General features: G+C 37.6%; 1 long non-coding RNA gene across 1 annotated transcript in view; it reads left to right on the forward strand.

Annotated features, from left to right (window-relative positions):
- Positions 1-18,831, forward strand: part of LOC138743049 (uncharacterized) — a 30,321-nt gene extending 11,490 nt beyond the window's left edge. The window contains exons 4-5 of the long non-coding RNA XR_011344621.1: positions 18,191-18,451; positions 18,572-18,831. This is a non-coding gene — a long non-coding RNA (uncharacterized lncRNA). The remainder of the gene's footprint in view (positions 1-18,190; positions 18,452-18,571) is intronic.
- Positions 18,832-19,695: the final 864 nt, after the last annotated feature.

Here is a 19,695-nt window from a genome sequence, read left to right on the forward strand (position 1 = left end):
GAAGATCCTCTCCCCTGCTTGGAGTGTCCTCCATTTTTTTTTGTTCTGTAAACGAAAGCAAAATGCCTATCATTTTAACAAATAGAAATCTGATTCTCAAATTATGACACAAGTATGTAAAATTTCAACATTCAGGCAAAATTATTCAGATTCTGGAAATCTGATACTAAAACAGAAATACTTAAAAATTTTGCAAAGAAGGAAATACTCAGCAGGCCATGAAGCATCAGTGAAGAGGCAGAACAAAGGTTTCAAACTGGTGATCTTTCATCAGAATTAGAAAGACATTTAAAGATATAACAGCTTGAGAGTTGCAGAGAAAGGTTGCATATGGTGGAAGATAGCAGCGATTCATTGACTAAAATGCTGTTGGTGTAAGACAGAAGAGGATGGAAATCAAACAAGGATTCATCAACGAAAGGTTTGGTGAAGTAAATGGGAAGAGTACAATCATTATTTGAAACTGTTGAACTCAGCGTCGACTCTTTGATATATTTAACCAAAAGATAAGATCTATTCCTCCAATCTGTATGGGGCTTTATTGGAATAGTGCAAAGGCAAAGATAGAGCTGTGAAAGCATATGTGGACCAGGATTAAGATGACAGGTGAGCTTTGAATGCACCTGAGATGTGAACAGAGGATTCCTACTAAATTATTATACCATCATTGTTAGGCTTTCCCAAGGAAGAGTGAACTGTGTTGTGAATGGAAAATACGCTGAACTAACTAATATTGTTGGTAATTTTTTATTTCTCTTGGAAAGTGTGTTTTCCAGATGGACAAAGGGAAAGGAGTAGATTAGAGGAAAGGAGTTAAATCTCCCTCATTTATATAGGAAGCTTCCATGGGAAGCAAACATGTGGAGAGGACTGATGAAGGAAGAAACTAGCACGTCACATAGGGAATGTCCCTCAGGAATGCAGGAACAAGAGAGAAGAGAATAAGTTTGGAGTGGTATCACAATGTTACTGTTGGAAAGGTTGAGGAATTATCAGTCGAATGTAAATATTGAAAGGAGAAGGTAAATGAACTCTAACAAGATTCCATCAGAGAAAGGGAACAGTGGGAGCCCAGGTGGGGAAAATTTGGCAAAGGTTAAGATAAGTGGATGAAGGGAACCATAAAAAAATATTAATAATGCTGAAGATCTTGATAATGACTAGGCACCACAGCTACCTGGGTTGGAAATCCAATGTGGAGCCACTGGTTTAGCATCTTTACATATAATTATTATTCTCAGTGCAGTTGTGCAGAGATCTAGATTTCATTAGCGTGCATCATTCTGAATATTCATTACTCAGAAGAACTAGCAAGAGTCAGTGCATCCTTCTTCTGTGATGTGAACAACCACAATGTTTCATCTTAGTTTTTTCATGTGCTATTGTAATCTTCCAAAGAATCTACACTTTCTACCTGAATAAATCCAGGCATCCACAGTTCACCTCAACAATCTGCACCGTGGTAGCTGTTAATTGTCTTAATATTCCTAAAGAAATAATTAAAACAATACACTGAATTTCAATTAGATACATACACATTTAATATTTTAAACTTTCGCTTTCAGCTCTTCATCACCCTATTACCTTTACAAAAGAAAGACAAATCCAAAGTCTCTTGATGAGGTTAATAGGTTAAAAGTTCCTATATACAGTACTTATTCTTATTACGTGACACTGGGAAAATAATATGCAGTTTTTGCAGCCCTAATTAACTGAATTGTGTTGTACCTTTATCATGTAAGGAGGATGTTAGCTTCACTCCAGATATGGTGATTGACAGTCTTTTCTGGATGATTAGATGAATAGCTTCTGGCCAAAACCAAGGGTCTAGCTTTCTTTGACCTCCACTGTCAGATCTTGCATCTTTCTGACCTCGATAGAAACTGGATAATGTAACTGCAAACCAGGATTGTTTTCCATTTTCCTGGACACACAAATCTTCAGATTTTGAAAGTTATGTTAGAATAATAGATTAATTGAACATTTGAAATATTAACTCTTTCTAGTTTATCCACTTCTTACATTTTCTCACATCTTCCACTATATTTAACACATTTCAAATATATTGGCAAAGAGAGATAATAAATATAGCACTTACCAAATTTAAGAATATACAATTCACTAATAAACCTAATAAACTTAACTTTCACTTTGAACAAAGGAAAATTCTGCTTGTGGTATTTTAGTGTTGTGCAACAGCAAGTGTGGTTTTTAGACAATTCCATCTTCCAAGCACAAGACAAAAAAAGGATATTTAGTCAAGAAATAAATACATTGGTGAAACTCCTGTGACATCATTCACAAGGTGGCAGGATGAAGTGTTTTTTTACATCAAGCAGCATGAAAGTTCATGGTATAGAGGAGATGAGGAGTTTGAAAAAGGAGATGAGTGGAGGAGGGACAGGTGAAGATGATGCAAAGGGAAATGTGAAGTAGATGATGGTAAGAGAAAAAAGAAAGATGCGAAGGGGCAAGAGGAAGATGAGAGAGAAATGAGTGAATAAATAATGGAGGGGAAAGGAAATACGAGGGAAAAATTGGAAAACATATCTGGGTAGTGGTGATTTTATTGAGTTTCCAATAGAGAGAGGGGAGTTTCCTCAATTTTCAGTGAGGAGATTCATGAAGGAGCTTCTGAAACAGTGCTTTTTTGTCACACATCTTACATAATATCATAGACAAGCAGAAAGCTGCCATTCTTAAAAAAAAACAGACAGATTGCATTCTCACAACAAAGAAACTACTCAGATCTGTGGAGGAAACGTTTATTAGTGTGGAGGGTGTGGTGGGAGATGGACATTTGAAACTCCAGAAGATGGAACTTTGATACATAAAACCAACAGATACAAGAGGTACTTTTGCTGATAATCATGACTGATGCACTGCTATAAATTAGTTTTTCCCATTAATGTGGCATTGCTCGTAGACATTTGTGGAAAGTATTCACAAACATTTGTAAGTTAGAGTTGTTAAATAAATGATTGTATTTACTTGTATAAATTTTACATCAGATTCCATATTTTGCTTTCTACCACACTATTAAAACTTTGGCACTGTGAACATTAGTGTATTTTTTGGTTGTGATGTTCATTAGAAATAATAGCTGAAGAAGGTTTCAAAGTCATTATATAGTTTCAGACTCAAACAATCTTCTATCAGTGGGTGCAGGAATAGAATGCAAAGCAGGAGTAGAGCAGGAGCAAATAAAAGTGTAAAGTGGGTTCAGTTTGAAAAAAAAAATTGGATTCAGGAAACAGGTGCATTTTGATAGAGCTGTAGCAGATGAAATTTAATGCAAAATAACCCCCAGGATTTTGTCCAATGAAATAAAGGAAAAAAAGGCATCTGGGGTGTGGACATTTGCCCATTGATTTCATCTTTCCTCTGCTGACAAGCAATTAGTAAATGGAAGCAGAAGATTGAACCCAGTGCCAAATTGTTGGAGTCAACATTTTAAATCACTCTGACAAAACTGTAGATTGTTTCATTCAGGTTGTAACTTACACTTGTCTTTCAGTTTTGGTCACAAAAACTCAAAAGAAACACAGGATATACATAAAGAAACGATAGGAGGCCTTTCCACTTGTGCCAATGCAATGGGACACAATAGTGAATAAAAGAAATGATTTCTCTTTTCTTGCGTGGAATGAATGGAAAGGAACAAGGAAGAAGGGAAAAGATGGAATCTCAGCAGAATAGAAAATGTTTACCTTCTTCATCTCAAAAGGAACTATGGTTCTGGGCAGGTCTGTATAATCTGGTGCAGAGCCAGGTCAGGAGTGAAGCCATGGAATATATCTAATGCATACTGATCTTATAGTTTTTGTACTCTCCCATCTGCTGATAGGCTCAGATAACCTCATGGTGTGATATCAGACTTACTGCTGTTGGTGCAACTCACGTTTGACAAATAAACTCTTTTCAAAGACTTCTGGGAATAGAGCCTCAGTACATTGTCTGAGGCCTTGCTGGATGCTTCCCTGTGACAGAGGTGTTAGTTCATCCAGACCTTCACATTGGGCCCATTTGTATAAGGCAAAGGAGATCACAGCGAGCTCTGTAAAACACAAAGTGGTATTTATAATGCTTTAATTAGACTTTTGATCCATTAACTATTTCCTAATAAGTGTAATTATAAATCTTCCATATCCATGAAGATAGTAATGAACTAGAAATTGCTCAAAGAGAACATATCAGAGAAAGAGATACATCCCAAGATTTTTTTTTAAAAAAGGACCCAAGGAATTAGAGATACACTCATATCTTCTGTCTTGCCACATCTGGGTCCTTTCTCAAAATTCTTTCTCCATTTATGTATGTAATTTTACCTTTTTTATTTTAGTCTTGGTCAAGGGTTTCAACTCAAAACATTAATTAACTATTTCTACCTATGAATACTCTCTGACCTGTTGAATTCTTCCAGCAATTCCCGTCTTGTCTGCTTTGCTGGATGCGGATGGATGTATTCTGCATTTGCTTCTTCTCCAGGTGATATTTCAAATTTCGGTGTTTATAGTCTTTAATATCTTGTGATCTGAAAACTTTTCAGATTTCACAGTCTCACTTGTTCCAAATGCATAATTCAGAATCAAGACTCATTCAGAATCAAGACTCTTTGCATGCTACCAAAGTTAATCTATAGCTTTTCTAGAAAGGTCTGCTTGCTTTGTTGTTCGTGAACCCATTTCAGTCCAACAAATTATTTTAATAAATTTTCCATTCTAATTGAATCAGAGAAACTGAAATGTAAATGATGCAATAAGAAAACAACTTAAAAACAATGCATTATATTTTAAAATGTACCATTAATTTCATCATCTACATTGTGAAGTTATTTCATACAAAATCAATTTAATATGATGATACCAGTGATTTTGTGTCATGGGAGCAGTGAATTTAAAAGTTTTATGATATGCATCAAAATCTTATCATTTCTGTTCACAGCATGCCTTTCTTTCTTTCAAAATTCAATAAAATATTTGGTTGCAATTCTAGGAGTGAGATTGTAGCAAAAATAGTCATTCACAAAAAAACATAATCCAGCAAACTTTGTTAACATGGCATTAATAAAGACAAACATAAGAACAGATCTCGTTTGTAACCCAGGGACTCCCTGTACTTGAATAATATTCACAAATGAATGAGATTTAGTATTTGTGTAATTCCACGTGCACCCTGAATCACTGGTGATGGATGAGTAGCTGTAACCTGAAATCCCCAACAGTTAAATGCAATGTGCTGATCACAAGTAACATTCTGCATTCTCAGTGTGGGCAATCATGTTCAAAATATTCTGAATATAATTTTGATCCTTAATTTACAAGCTCCCCTCTTCAGTCAGCTGAACTTCTTTCTATTACTTAGCAGTTCTGTAGCCTTTATTTACACCTTCATACATCCTTGCTTCTGGAAAGAACCTCTCGAGAACACAACTTTGGCATGGAATATAGTCACATTATAAATGCACGCACACACACACACACACACACACACACACACACACACACACACACACACACACACACACACACACACACACACACACACACACACACACACACACACACACACACACACACACACACACACCATCCATCCATCTACACAAAGAACATTTGAAGTGTAAATTAAATGAATTAGGTATCTATCCATGTGGATTTATGTGCTGAGTGATTATAGCACCAAACTTCAGGACAACAATCTGGCTCAGGTTTAATAAAGCATAAGTGTAAACCTGAAGTCATCAGATAATGAGATTTTTTCAACATACTTTATCAATTTTTGCTGCTTTATTGCTGTAAACCAATTTCATTACATACCTTCTATCATTTTAACTTGGTTAAGGGAATATAATATACAACTCTGTTGGTTATTAATGTATTTGGGAACAGAAAGCAGATTGTTTTACTTCCTGTGAATTGTCATGGTTTAATATCAGTAGTGTCCTCAGCACTGATCCATTAACATGGGGTATCCCATTTCTGACTGCCTTATCTTTATTACAGCCTCCTGGGTTTGGGTGTTCCTGTGATATACAGGGCACACACTTTGTTCTCTCTGGTGTCACCCTAGGGCCTGTGTGCGAGCTTGTTACCTGTCTTTATTATCCGATTGCAAAAGATGATAAAATGACAGGAGGACACTTGCCTCCTAAAGTGATGCAGAGCTGCAATTGTACTCGCAAGGAAGACGAACCGTAAACACTTTACCTCTGTAAGGTAAAAACATCATGAGTTGGGACCGGAGAAGGAGTCACCCAGTACTAAGGAGTAACAGGATGCAGGTGTGACCTTGTACGCTCAAGATAAGTGTGGCAATAACAAGAATGATGTGCAGCAGACTAACAGAGAAGGATAGCAACAGCTTATTCATTGGACAACGTAATGGTATGATAATTTACTAAGTGCGTGTCCTGGGGTATAAAAAAAACACCACTTGCTGATATCGTGAGAATGCGCCTTCTCCATCTAACACTGTTAGTTGCAAGTGTTACAATCCGGTAATAAAGAACCTTGATCTCGACTCAGTCTGGTGTCTGACTCACTCATTCTCGAACAAAGCAGACCTAACACCTATTGCAGTTAGGAGTGAGAATTTATAGCTTTAATACAGAATGTTCTTTTTTATCCTGTCATTTTTCTCAGTTGACTAATTCAAATTGTCCCCCTAACATGTTGCGATGGTTTGCTTTAAGCCATAAAACAGCTGGCAATCATTCACAACATTCTCTTCTCTGTCTGTTTTACCTGTACAAGTATTCTGAATAATTTATTCTCTCAAACTTTTACCATCTGGGCAGGGAGAGAATTTGTCCTCAAGTGAAAAGCAAAATAATGCAGACGGTGGAAATAAAAAAATGAAATGGTGGAAATACTCAGCAGGTCAGGTGACATCTATGGAGAGTGAAAGAGTTAACTTTTCAGGAAAAGTTAGAAATCAAAGGTTTTAAGGGGCAGAGAAGGGGAAGGCGTGAAGGGAAAGGCAGGGAGGTTTGTGATAGGCTGGAGACAAGAGATGCTGGTGTTGATTCTTCCACTCTGTTTGAGAGTTGCAGACCCTGAATCGAAAGCTAAAAACCCATAGATACTTCACTGAGTCATGGCTAATGTGATTTATTGTGTGAAAAATAAAAAAATTTAAAAAAAATAAAAATAAAAAATAAATTAAAAAAAAGATACTTCACTGAGAAATTGACCCAATAACTGAATAGAGACTTTCAAACGTCATATGGCCTAAAGCCTCCAGGGTTTCTTCGGCTTTCATTGTTCTGTAAAATTCTGTCAAAATCTGCTCAACAGAAACCTGGGATATGATAACATAGGGCAGTGGTTCTCAACTTTTTTCGGTCTAAGATTCATCTGGCTACTGGCCTAACATTGTTAATGACTGAGCAATATTTTTAAGTCAAAGGCAGCTCTGTAAGAAATACAACTTTATCTAATTTAAAGTATTTTACTTAACATTTTTAAACCACGTCGTGGACTGCCAGGGGGCCATGGACCACTAGTTGAAAAGCACTCTCATAGGGGTTAAGTAACCAAAGTAGCAGCAGTCTTTTGGACCATCGATTCAGTATTTGAATCCCACCACTCGGGAATTTAGGGAGGCAGAGTGGCTGCCATGGCCTCACAGCACCAGAGAGTCAGGTTCAATTCTGACCCCAACTCTAGTCTGTGTGAAAATTGCATTTTTCCCTCTGGTTATATGGACTTCCTCTTGATGCTCCTGTTTTTTCCCCACATTCCAATAATGCGCAGGTTGGTAGGTTAATTTGCCATGCAAATTGTCCCTCACATTTAGATGAGTGGCAGAATCTGAGGGGAGTGATAAAGAATGTGAGAGCAATAAAAATGGGATTAATGTGGCATTAATGTAAATGAGCTTGTTATTGTAACAGTAAGCATGAAACTACTGATTATTCACCACCTTTCAACAGGAAAGGAAATAACCTATACAGTACCTAGCCAGGTGGTCTTCATGTGAATCATATGCAAGTGTGGTTAATTCTTGATGTCTCCTCAGTTCAGAGGCAAATGAAAACCAAATGCAGATTTTGTCATCTATATCTGCATCTGAAGAATGAAAATAAATGCCTAAAGAACCTTCAAATGCTCTCAAGGTTATTGTGAAGATTATAAGTGATAGTTTGTTGATTTTTTATTCCAATGAAAGATTAAGAATTAGTTTGACTGAAAATGAATAAAAACGGTTTTTAGAAAAGGTCTCACAAGGTTCTATCACCGTCACCATCTAGAGATTTTTCTTATGTTTGTGTTTTTAATAAAATTGGAAATTATCTTGTGTGTAAGTAGCAGGGAAAGAAATAAATATTAGAAACTAATTCCAACATCCAATGTTTCCCATGAGCCCCTTGTATCTGTTCCACCATTCAATTGGATCATGACTGATTCATATCGTAGTCTATTTAAAAGCTCCATGTTCTTGATACCTATACCACCCAATCTTACCATCCAGAGGCTTTTAATAAAGAGATCTCCATTTTGTTCGCAGCAAGTGTGAAGCTCTGCTTTCTTATTTCACCCTCAAGTGACCTGGCTCCAGCATTACTTTGAAAAATTAATGTTTCCCTCTGCACCTCATGGATTAAATTCCATTTATTGAATAGTCAGAAAGAAATGATTGGACTTGAAAATAGAGTTGGAATTGGTTAAATTTTAGATTGTTATTCACATTTTTAAAAGTGAAGTGAAAGATCAGAAAGCAAAATTCAGAAGTCACAGGAGCCACTGAAGTGATCGAGCAGAATACTCTATGCCCACGGAAGTGATCAAGCAGAATACTTTATGCCCACAGAAGTGATCGAGCAGAATACTCTATGCCCTGTCGTTAATTTCTCAAATTTAATTTTATAGCAGACTGCCTAAATACATGTCAATGTTCAGATTCAGATTTATTATCAGAGTACATACATCACAAACAACCTTGAGATTCTTTTCCCTGTGGGCGAGGCAGAATTACCACTTATTGGTAGTGCCAAAAGTAACTGCATTCAATGTACACAGGTAAACAAAGTGCAATGCAGAGAGAAAAAAATCAATAAAGTGCAAAAGTAAGAGTCCTTAAATGGATCCCTGATTGAGTTCATTGTTGAGGAGTCTGATGGTGGAGGGGGAGCAGTTCTTCCTGAACTTTGGTGGTGCAAGTCTGTGGCACCTATACATTACCTCTTTCCCGATGATAGAAGTGAGAACAGAGTGTGTGTTGGGTGATGTTGATCCATGATGATTGGCGCTACTCTCTGACGGCAGTGCTCACTGTAGCTATTCTCAATGGTGGGGAAGGCTTACCTGTGATGTCCTGGGCTGTGTCTGTTACCTTTTCCTTCTGCTAAAAATTCTTATCAATATCCAACTGGAATATATAGCCTAAGGAATTGGCAACAATATGAGGTCTAATGCATTTAATCACTTGAACAGTTTTGTCTCCCAACACTATGTCACTCTTCCTCAAAGTGAACTAATTTTATTGTAATTCTCTGATCTTGATCAACACATGTTTATTTAATATTTTCTATTGAGGCTTTCTGTTCCTTTGGAGACCGAGTAACGCACATTGTGGTTCTAGGGGAATTATTATAAATCAGAGGATAAACTCAGCAAACTCAAAGACAAGGCCAGTTAAGATGTGTAGGTTTTTTTGCCCTCTCTTTTCAGATAATAAAACTTGGTGAGACATCAGTCCCTCCAGGAGTTTTCTTCTTGTATGCTCTGCCTTCAGCATTAAAAGGTAGGCTGACAGGCTGATAAAAAGTGATGCCAGTCCTGCCTGCCCACTCAAAGACCCTTCTTTAGGTATCAGGTGCCTAGATTGGGCTTTGAGGTCAGCTAGACACCTCCCCTGGGGCTAAACTGGGCTAAAGGATATATCTGCCAGGTATCCTGTTAGGTGGAGCACTGGTCACCTGAGCCAGGATCAAAGTATCCCAGTTTGCTCCATAAAACATCTTTCGAACTGGGCCTTGCTGCTTCGTGCTTCAAATGGAGTTGAATGAGTCCCAAGGGAACAAGCCACTCAATGCAGAAATAAACACCGTCAGAAGCAAATCCACTTTGAAAATCAGCCCTTGTGGAAATACAGCTGCTAGGCTTTAAAAAAGCAATTCCAAATAGAGGGGTAGAATATTCTAATGATCTCATTCATTCTCTCCAACTATCACATTGATGACTTGGGCTACTCTGCACATATTGTGAAAAGCTACAATCCATTTGAATTTGTAACTACAATAGAATAGATACTTGGCTTTTAATCACTAGGACTCAAAATTGCTCTGTCATTTTTGGGTCAGTAGAGATCAGAATACAATAAACATGTTTACAAATTTCTACAGCACCTTTGCAGTGATCTTTTTTTCCTGTAATACAGAATAAAAATACATGAATATTGCTTCCTCTTGGATAAAATTCTAATCTTGTGCGTATGCTCTATTACTTGTGAAAAAAGTTGCCAAAAGTAAAAGTTCTGCATTTTAAAATCTGGCTCACTCTTGTAACTGGCACAGTAAATGGAGTAACCAGGACTTGGGATTGTTTTCTCTGGTATGTTGGAGGCCGAGGAGTAATCTGATAGAATTATATAAAATGACAAGAGGAATGGGTAGGTGCAGGTAGTCAGGGTCTTCTTCTCAGAATGGACAAGTAGATGGCAAAGACTTGCACTGAGAGCGGGGCAGTGTTTTTTCCATAATTAGTGTTAGGTATCTGGAATGCAAACGAATTGGCAGTTATAATGGCAACATTTAAGAGATCGATGGATATGTGACTAGGCAGGGACAAGAGGGAAACAGACCACAATCAGGTAGATGGAATTCATTTAGATTGGCATCATTGTTGGCACAGATGTGATAGGATGAAGAACTAGTTCCTGTGCTGGACTGTTCTACGCACTGTTTGGAGAGGAAGCACTGAGGCTGGGCTGATGGAGGCCCAGCTCTGAGGGAGTGCTGGTGGGGGGGGGCACTCAGGGCACCCTCAGCTACCTTGGCTCTGGATCCTCTCACCCTGCTTCCTGTAACAATGCCATTCCTTTTCCCCCATTTCTTCATCTCCATTGATGAGGCCTCCACTTTGGTGCCCTCAGATGTCCTTTTTCTTCCGGAAACTGGGTTCCTCCATGTCATAGTGAATGGATCTCTCAACCAAATTTCCTCTACTTCCCTCAAATCTGCTTTCACCTCCTCTACCCTAGACAGGACAAACACATAAAGTTCCCTTGTAATTCACCTCCACCCCTCCAGCCTACCAATAATTCATTGACAAATTTCCTCCTGCTCTAATGTGCTCTCCAGTCACATTTTCTCCTCTCCATCCTATCCCGTATTTTGAGGGGACTGCTCACTTTGTGACTCCCTGATCTACTCTTCTGTTCCCATCCACCACTCCCTGTGCCACGGCACCTGCCCATGCAAACGGAGGAGCTGCAAACCCTGCCACATCTTTCCTTACCATCATCAATTGTGGCTGAAGCAGCAATTTACTTGCACTTCATCCAGTCGAGCGTACTGCATTCAGTGTTCTCAATGTGCTCTTGATTAGAGAAACCAAACACAGATTAGGTCATTGCTTTGTAGAACACCTGTGCATAGTCCACAGGTGTGATCCTAAGCTTCTTGTTACTTGCCACTTTAATTCTTAATCCTGCTCTATTGCTCTACTCTCCCTTGCTCGCTCCCTTTCTAACCTTTCTGCCTGTGGCCTTCTCCAACAGAAACTAGAACTTTGGTCAAGGCATTTTACAACCTACTGGAATCAGCACTGAATTCTGCAACTTCATGTTCTCTCATTGTTTCCCATTATCATGCAAACGTCCCTTTTCTCACTCCATTTCTTTAAAATGTTAATTATTTGCACCCATGCTCTGAATCTCTTATCTGTCTTAATCAATCTCCATAAAGTCTTTTATCTTACATCTACTCCTCACAGCTCTGTTTTTTAAAAACTGTAAACTGGCCATTCTTCTGCCAATTCTGTGGAAGGGTCACGGACCCAGAACATTAGCTGGTTTCTTTTTCCATTGGCACTGCTTGACTTGGCTGAGTTCTTCTAGCATTATCTGTTTGTGTTTCAGATCCCAGCATCTGCAGGTTAAATTTCAGTGATTTGTATGCAAGAACACCCTTATTTGTTTTCTAGCGCCAAGGGAGTATCTGGGCTGTGTCTTGGCTAACTGCGAGATAACAGAGCTTTTATTGCACCACAGTCTGAAGTAAAGGTAAATGTATACATTTTAAATCTCAAAAGCTTTGAAAACTCCATCCCTTTTTTCCCCCCTCCTGGCTTTTTCTGTTGCTTTTAAAGTAAAGCTTACTTCATGAGCAAATTTATCTTCAAAATTTTACGTATCAGCATATCTCAAAATTGACCCTATAAAGAATAGAATGCACAATTCAACAAAATGTTCACACCACAGCTATTGGACTTCTTAAAAGGTACTGCAGTCTGTATGCAAAATTGGGCAGAAGATCAATTACATCAAACATGCTGAACACAAAATACAGTCATTGATTGGGAAACACTATTCATGATTCTATATTTCACCCTATGTTTGATCAAGAGCATAATAACAAAAAAAACCAGAAATGTACTTATCCAGCTGAGCTTTACAAATTTCCATACAACTCACCTTGAATACTAGAGTTCGACATTAAAAGTGAGTAACGAGGGGAATATTGATGTAGCCACAGGAGACCTGTAACAATTAGCATTTAGAGCACTTTCAGTAAAAGGAGTATTTTAGAAAGCATCAGGTGGAGGCAGACAGGCAAAGTGAATGGGCAAGGATATGGCAGATGCAATATAATGCAGGAAGGTGTGAGGCCATTCACTTTTGTGGAAGATGTGTACTATTTAAAAGGTGAGAAATAGAATGGCGGAGGATCTGTGTTCTCTTTTACACAAATCACTGAACATTAACATACAGGCATAGCAAGCAGTTCAGAAGCCCAGTTGTGGCCGTTGAAAACAGAACAGGTCTTAAAAATGATTAATGCAATTAAAAACTGATACAAATGTGACTAGTTATAAATCTCAAGAAATTAATGAGGCTTTTAGACAATTTTACTCTAAATTATATCAATCAGAATCTCAAGGAGATATTAATAAAATAGAAGAATTCTTATCACAAATAAAACTTCCAAGGTTAAATTTGAAAGGACACGTAGAACTAAATGCTCCCTTTACTCAGGAAGGGGTTAGGGAAACGTTGAGTTCATTTCAAGATAACAAATCTCCAGGAGAAGATGGTTTCCATCCTGAATTTTATAAAGAATATGAAGAGTTGTTGATTCCTCTTTTTATGGAAGTGTTAGATCAGGCATCTGAAATACATACTTTCCCAGAAACATAACACTAGTGGGAAGAGTCAATTTTATTAAAATGAATATATTTACAAGAGTACAATATCTCTTTTAATCACTGCCCATACCATTATCTCAGAGGTTCTTTCAGAAGTTGAATAAATATGTCAGAAAATTTCTTTGGAAGGTAAGATGTTGAGGGTCTCTACAGAAAAATGATCTTGGAAATATTATTATTAGCAGCTCAAATGAGAGTTCTTACTTTTTTTGAGTAAGGAGATAAACCTGCATGGGTGAAAGTAGAAATGGATAAAATAGAAGAGCGAATGGCAGAGGACATATACATATAAATGGGATGTGAAATTAGTAACTGGTGAGAGAGAAACCCTTTTCTAAAATACTTATTCAATATTTGGTATAAAATAAATAGTTATATTAGAACAAGAGGAGTTGGGGGTGGGCTTATCTCCAAAAACTCCCCTGACTCATAATAGCCGTATTCCTTGTACAATGGGCAATCAAATTTTTGAACTCTGGTCTCGTAAAGGAATCAGATATATTAAAGATTGTTATGAGCGGGAATAATTGATGGTATTTGAACAATTGTAAAACAGGTATGGAATTCTTAACAACACATTCTTCTGTTATTTTCAAATAAGAGCATATCTAAGGGATAAATTGGGTCCAACAATGTTTTTACCAAATTGTAGTGATGCAGAGACTCTGATTTGAAAGGGAAGTACAAAGAAATTGATTTAGCAATGTATCTCTTACTTCAATTGGGAACCCCCAAACAAGGGGTTCATAAATCCAGTGAGAGATAGGAATCATACTTAAATGTAAGAATAGATGAGGAAACCTAGTTTGAGCTAGGTTAGGATAGTATAACTAATACAATAAATGTGAGATATAGATCAGTACAATGTAATTTTTATATCAATTATATCTCACAGCACAGAAATTAAATAAATTAAATTCAGACTTTTCAAACCAATGTTTTAGATGTAGTGAAGAGTTAAGAACTTTTTTACATTCAAATTGATCATGTTCTAAAGTGAAATTTTTTTGGGTTGATCTAGAAAATTTCTTAGAGCAGAGTACAGGAATTAAATTTCCACAAAACCCAGAATTATTCTTACTGGGTAATATTAAAGGGATAAGACCTAAACTGAAACTATCTAAATATCAAATAGAATTTGTTAAATTTGCATTGGGAGTGGCTAGAAAAGGCATAGCAGTTGCATGGAAGTCTGATTCACATCTAGATATGCCACTTTGGAATTTAAAATTTTTAAATAAACTTTTTTTTAAAAAAGAAGCCCAATGGTATACTGGACTTAATTTAAGTGAAAATTTGAATACAAGATTAGAAGGATAATAGTCATATTGTACGGGCCCCTGGTGAAACTTCACATCGAATATTGAATACAGGTTTGGCCTTCCTTCCTAAGGAAAGGATAGAGAATGCAGCCAAAGTGCATCAGAATTAATCTTTTCTACATTCATGGACTTAACCAGCTGTCCAGGTGAGGCTGATATTTAGATTCAAATTTCAGATTTATTGTCAGAGTATGTACATGACATCATATACAACCTTAAGCTTCTTAACCTGCGGGCGAGGCAGAATTACCACTTATTGGTAGTGCAAAAAAAACTATACATGATGCACACATGTAAACAAAGAAATTTAAACAAAATGACTATACAATACTGATAAGAAAATAATGAATAAAGTGCAAAAGTATGAGTCCTTAAATGAGTCCCTGATTAAGTTTTATTGTTGAGGTGTCTGATCTCGGAAGCTAATCAGGATCAGGATTGGTCAGTACTTGGAGGGGAGACTGCCTAGGAACACCAAGAGCTGTATATTACATTCTAAATGTAGTATTACTTAACAATAATGGAACCTTTTCCTTCACCTTTAGTGAAGGGTTAGCAGCTGTTCCTGAACCAGGTGGTGCGAATCTTGCCTCTTTCCTGATGGTAGCAGCAAGAATGGAGTGTGTGTGGGTGGTGTGGTATATGAGTGGGGAAAAAAGATTGAGAATCACTGCTCTAGTCCCAATTGTTGCTGAAATATTTTGCTTGAGAAAAGTTGTAATTGTCCCATTTCCTTTGGAATTATGAAATCATGAACATAATGAGTCAATTAGGTATGATTTTTTTTAAAAGTGGTTTTCAAACGTTTCTTTTCACTCACATACCACCTTATGTAATCCCTTACTAATCACAGAGCACCTATGGTGTAGGGATTACTTAAATTGGTATATGAATGGAAAGAAAAAGTTTGAAAATCACTGATGTAAATCATCATGTAGAAAGACTACACCTCTGGAACTGATAGCTCTACAAGCAAAATCGTCATGAATTCTTATAGTAGTTGCCCTTCAGAGAAGAGGTGGAAAATCTCATGATATGGTTCAAGAATAATAACCTGAGTCTCAATGTGGACAAGAACATGATCATGGACTTCAAGAGGCCCAGAAGCGACCACCCTCCACTATACATCGGAAACTCAGTAGTCAAGTTCCTTGGAGACCACTTAACAAGTAATCTATCGTGGACACACAACATCTCCGTATTTGTCAGGATAGTGCAATGGCATCTGCACTTCCTGAGAAGACTGAAGCGACAAGGCTATGGCCACCATCATTCAACCTTTTAGAAGAGCTCTATTGAGAGTGTCCTGCCTGGCTGCATCACAGAATTGGAGGTCAATCCACAGAACCATAAGATTGGTAAAGAGGATCACTGGGTCTCCCTGCCATCTATTGACATAATCTATCAGGATTGGTTTCTAAAGAGGGCACTCAAAATAGTTGAGGACCCCTACCATCCAATGCACTGCATCATTCATTACGCCCATTGGGAAAGAGATACAGGAGGATCAGAGCCAGCATCACCAGACTGAGGAACAGCTTCCTCCCAGGGGCAGTGAGGATGGTGAAAACTGTTCACACTAAGCGTCTGAGATGCTCATATTTTCTAAACGGCATCTATTTATTTATTTATTTTTATGTACGTATATTTCTACTGCATGTGTATTGTTTATCTGATATGTGTTATGTCTGGTTGTGCGTCTGCATGTTTTGCACTGAGGACCGGAGAACGCTGTTTTGTTGGATTGTACTTGTGCGATCAGATGATAATAAACTTGAACATGAATTTAAACAGAGTGGTGAAAAACAGGGTTTCATGACTGATAGCCCTCTTCTCTGGACCTCCATGCACCATTGATCTCCAACTTTGATAAAAGTGGTAGTCAGTCACCTGGGCAGCCTTGTCCCAGGAATGTTAGTTGAGAGGGCTTGTAGTGCCACAGAAGGTATTTCCTTACTATGTCACTGCCAATGCACACTGATGCATTTTTATGATATTTTTCTTGAAGTACTGTAGATAGCTGCTTCTATTGGCTTTCTGCACCCACTGAAGGCACCGTACTCGCATGTGTGAGTCCCCGCGAAGTGCGCTAGTTAAAAAAAAGAGATGGAGCTTGGCTGATGGCGGACGCCATTTCCAGGGGCTCCTGTTTTACATTGTATTGTTGAATTTAACAGTGAACATTCGTCAGAGGTTGCCATTTCATGTTGTCTAGTTATTCGATGCGTCAACAAACAAGTACATTTTTCTATGGGCCAGTTTTATTACTTGACCATATCACTGACACCACTGCAGTAGGTTGACCCGGTGACATCCAAAGGACCAAATTCTGAGTGAGTACATTCAGAAGCAGGTCTATCTGTCACCCTGCTGCATTAATGGAGGCCAGTGGTCCACCCAGAAGATTTTGAGTTTCACTGTCATTTTGCTGAGAACTCTCACTCTCCAATCCCTTGCCAATCAAACCCAAAGTAGCTGTCAATAATTCAACCAATCTCCACTGGCTATGCTGCTAGAGTCAAGAGAAATCACTCAAATTGTTGTCAACAATGTACTTATGAATCAGCCCCACAGTAAGAATACACTGAGTAGGAGTGGTCTACAAGAATGCTGAAGCATTGAGAACCCAGAAATCCCCCTTGAGAATCCAGAAATCCATCAATCTCAAAAACACTCAATGAATGAATGATTACAGCCCTCCTAGTTAAAAATATTTTGCAGAAGTTCATTTTGTCTCATTCTCGCCCCAAATCAGTTATCCTGCATCTATGACCTCATGCTCAATAAGCTCTCAGTGCCAGAACTCTGTAATTCTTCTAGAGTGGGCCAAACTTCCTCTGCTCAGAAAATAATCAACAGCTCCTCCTTTCAGTATAGGAACCAGAAGTTGTGCCCAGTACTTGAAGTGAGATCTTACTCTACACAATTGCATCAAGGCCTCCATGCATTTGCTCTCCAAAATGTTTGTAATATATTGCATGCCTTCCTACTTGATTGCTGCATCTTTCTGTGTCTTATAGGCCAGCGCAATAAAATACACTAGCACTTCTTGTTTTTTACAATGTAAAAAAGTATTGTTCTTTTATTCTTCCTACCAAAGTGAATTATTGACACTTTCTTAACTTACTTAATATCCCTTTGAGGACATATATTTTCCTTCCCACCAGATATGTAGAATCAGCAACTTGGGCACGTTACAGTCTGTTCTTTCAACAAATTACTACAGATTGTAGATAGTTGAGGCCCAGTATTGATCTGTATGAACCCTAAATTTTGTCTGTCAACTTAATGCAACTACTTAACCAATCTGGAACAACTTGTTTAAATATCCAGATCTAAATATTGAGTTTGAAATTTCCTCTCGAGAGTTCTTAAATAAAATTTACTGAATAATGTTAAAATGCATTTTCACCCTTACTTTAATGCATATAGTCCTCTTGTTTTTATGCCTCAACTTGATACTTAAGAAGTTTAATAAAATATATTTTTTCTTTGCAGGTTGCTTGCTGTGAAGCATATCACATTCAGCTCTATCCACAGTTTCTGCCATGAACTACTGTCCTCCTCATGGTGAACTCATCCTGGCCTTCCATCTCTGTGCATTAAAGAATCACACTGGTGTATCTGAACACCCACCCCCCCCCCCCCACCCCACTCTATTGCTCCTTATTCTGGCCCCTAAGCTTTAGATAACCCATGGCTTTCCCAGGTAATATGACCTCATTTACTTGGGGTTACCAACTTTGGGGACAAGACCAGGTCAGTGGCTTGCTTATTTTTGCTTTACTTTAGCATTTTTGATTAATTTCTGGTCCTTTGATGCTTTTATTTTATATTTTTATTGATGATCGTTTGTTTTATTTAATTCTACTACTTCAGATTTCAAATGTCTCTTACTACCAGAACCAGTTCACAAAAGTTTAAAGGCTGCTATCGCTTGCTACAAGAACACGCAAGTTGTTGAATTGATCTAGTGGCTGACATTATGTACAACTTCAACTGACTTCCAATTGCAATTCACACTTTACAATGAGTGAAACAAAAAAGAGAAATACATTAAAAAGTACATTCATCACTCATGACCCACAACTCTCTAACATGTAGATGAAGGCCATTGATTAAAATTGAATTTATTTTAACCAATGGTTCACTTTTTTGTGACAAAGCAAATTCTAGTTAGAGTGCCTCACAGAAAAAAATAATTAAACATGGGCTCAAAGTATCCAAGGCTGACCAATTCTGGATTCTATTTCATAGGAGGGGAAAACAGAGAAAAGCATAGATGAAGTCATAACTTGTAGGCTTGAAAATAAATCGCCAACGATCATGTATGACATTTGTCACCAAGGTTCTCATGTCAGGTCAATTCAACATTCATTATTTTCTTAAGATCGATCCTTAGGCACACCCAGTCTACTCCTATATCTTGCATAAAGGTAGAATTTCTGGGTTTTTACGCCTTACATCAGTGACCCAGTTACCTGAAGGAGGCAGTATGCCTGCTTTCACACTTATTTGTTCCAGTTATTCAGCTTCCGCTTTCTCCTGTGTATACAATCCACTATCTTCGTATAAGCATTCTTTGTGATTTTCATGTCAGCTAGGGTTTTGCTGGAAATCTGGAAATATCATTCACCGCCATTGTTTCATGTTGCACCAAGTGTGATCAGAAATACAACTGAGATAGGCTGTTGCATTGATGCTGCAAATACAATTATAATGCAATTTGAATAGCCTGTTTAGAAAAAAAATGTAAATCCAATCACTAATGTTTGATAAAGCCATGTATTACATTTTGAATTTGGCTAGCAATAATGTAAGTTAATTGCATTCAGTGAGAACACAATCTTCCAGATTGAATTTAGGTCAACCTCACTTGGCTGATGTAATATGAATAAAACTATTATGTTTAAATGTGCCACACATACACTATCAAAAAGAAGCTTAAAAGAAGTTAAAAAACTATGTGTAATTATGTGTGCAAAAGAAATCTTCTGTGTATT

Source organism: Narcine bancroftii, chromosome 9, assembly GCF_036971445.1.
Source record: "Narcine bancroftii isolate sNarBan1 chromosome 9, sNarBan1.hap1, whole genome shotgun sequence".
Taxonomy (NCBI): Eukaryota; Metazoa; Chordata; class Chondrichthyes; order Torpediniformes; family Narcinidae; genus Narcine; species Narcine bancroftii.